We start from the raw sequence: 2,500 nt of genomic DNA, 5'->3' as shown, positions 1-2,500 counted from the left end.
GGGCCCTGGTGCGGCAGGTTGCCTCGACCACCATCGGCACACGCTGGGCCCTGGTGCGGCAGGTTGCCTCGACCACCATCGGCACACGCTGGGCCCTGGTGCGGTCGGTTGCCTCGATCACCATCGGCACACGCTGGGCCTTGGTGCGGGCGGTTGCCTCGAGCACCATCGGCACACACTGGGCCCTGGTGCGGCAGCTTGCCTCGAGCACCATCGGCACACGCTCGGCCCTGGTGCGGTCGGTTGCCTCGAGCACCATCGGCACACGCTGGGCCCTGGTGCGGCAGGTTGCCTCGACCACCATCGGCACACGCTGGGCCCTGGTGCGGGTGTCACGGGTCGAGACTCAAGCTCCGAACCCGCGCGGCTCCGGGACCCGGGCATTCACCCTTCCGGCGTCCCAGATCAGCCTTCCTGCCACGGTTCACACCCTTGTGAGGTATTGTCCGCTCTGACCCCCTGGCCTCACGGTTTTGTCCTACAAAAGGCGCCTCACAAGGCGGAGATGGTGTGAACCCTTTTATACCCCATGGACCTTCCTATTATGTTCGATGTGGGATTCAGGACTCCCCCTTAGGTCCGTGACATTCTCCCGCACCCAACCTCGTGACGCCCTCGTCACGGAGGCCGGCCACCCTGCCTACCTCCCTCGAGGCGCTCGGCGTGGATCGAACGGTTTAGGGCTGGCTCTGATACCACTTGTCACGGGTCGAGACTCAAGCTCCGAACCCGCGCGGCTCCGGGACCCGGGCATTCACCCTTCCGGCGTCCCAGATCAGCCTTCCTGCCACGGTTCACACCCTTGTGAGGTATTGTCCGCTCTGACCCCCTGGCCTCACGGTTTTGTCCTACAAAAGGCGCCTCACAAGGCGGAGATGGTGTGAACCCTTTTATACCCCATGGACCTTCCTATTATGTTCGATGTGGGATTCAGGACTCCCCCTTAGGTCCGTGACACGGGCGCTTGCCTCGACCACCATCGGCACACGCTCCGCCCTGGTGCGGTCGGTTGCCTCGAGCACCATCGGCACACGCTGGGCCCTGGTGCGGCAGGTTGCCTCGACCACCATCGGCACACGCTGGGCCCACGCTGGGCCCTGGTGCGGCAGGTTGCCTCGACCACCATCGGCACACGCTGGGCCCTGGTGCGGCAGGTTGCCTCGACCACCATCGGCACACGCTGGGCCCTGGTGCGGCAGGTTGCCTCGAGCACCATCGGCACACGCTGGGCCCTGGTGCGGCAGGTTGCCTCGAGCACCATCGGCACACGCTGGGCCCTGGTGCGGCAGCTTGCCTCGAGCACCATCGGCACACGCTCGGCCCTGGTGCGGTCGGTTGCCTCGATCACCATCGGCACACGCTGGGCCCTGGTGCGGCAGGTTGCCTCGCCCACCATCGGCACACGCTGGGCCCTGGTGCGGGCGCTTGCCTCGACCACCATCGGCACACGCTCCGCCCTGGTGCGGTCGGTTGCCTCGAGCACCATCGGCACACGCTGGGCCCTGGTGCGGGCGCTTGCCTCGACCACCATCGGCACACGCTCGGCCCTGGTGCGGGCGCTTGCCTCGAGCACCATCGGCACACGCTGGGCCCTGGTGCGGGCGGTTGCCTCGACCACCATCGGCACACGCTGGGCCCTGGTGCGGCCGCTTGCCTCGAGCACCATCGGCACACGGTCGGCCCTGGTGCGGTCGGTTGCCACGAGCACCATCGGCACACGCTGGGCCCTGGTGCGGGCGCCTGCCTCGACCACCATCGGCACACGCTCCGCCCTGGTGCGGTCGGTTGCCTCGAGCACCATCGGCACACGCTGGGCCCTGGTGCGGCAGGTTGCCTCGAGCACCATCGGCACACGCTGGGCCCTGGTGCGGCAGGTTGCCTCGAGCACCATCGGCACACGCTGGGCCCTGGTGCGGCAGGTTGCCTCGAGCACCATCGGCACACGCTGGGCGCTGGTGCGGGCGCTTGCCTCGACCACCATGGACACACGCTGGGCCCTGGTGCGGCAGGTTGCCTCGATCACCATCGGCACACGCTGGGCCCTGGTGCGACAGGTTGCCTCGAGCACCATCGGCACACTATCGGCCCTGGTGCGGGCGGTTGCCTCGACCACCATCGGCACACGCTGGGCCCTGGTGCGGGCGCTTGCCTCGAGCACCATCGGCACACGCTGGGCCCTGGTGCGGGCGCTTGCCTCGAGCACCATCGGCACACGCTGGGCGCTGGTGCGGGCGCTTGCCTCGACCACCATGGACACACGCTGGGCCCTGGTGCGGCAGGTTGCCTCGATCACCATCGGCACACGCTGGGCCCTGGTGCGACAGGTTGCCTCGAGCACCATCGGCACACGCTGGGCCCTGGTGCGGGCGGTTGCCTCGACCACCATCGGCACACGCTGGGCCCTGGTGGGTTTAGGCACATCTTCAAATTTCTGTCGTGCCAATGCCATTTTTATGGCTTGTAAATTCATACAATGGTCCCCTAAGCCTTCACGTGAAGT

This window comes from Durio zibethinus, unplaced genomic scaffold (assembly GCF_047325235.1).
Source record: "Durio zibethinus cultivar Kanyao isolate XHJ-2024 unplaced genomic scaffold, ASM4732523v1 HiC_scaffold_377, whole genome shotgun sequence".
Classification (NCBI taxonomy): Eukaryota; Viridiplantae; Streptophyta; class Magnoliopsida; order Malvales; family Malvaceae; genus Durio; species Durio zibethinus.
This window is presented reverse-complemented; position numbering follows the sequence as displayed.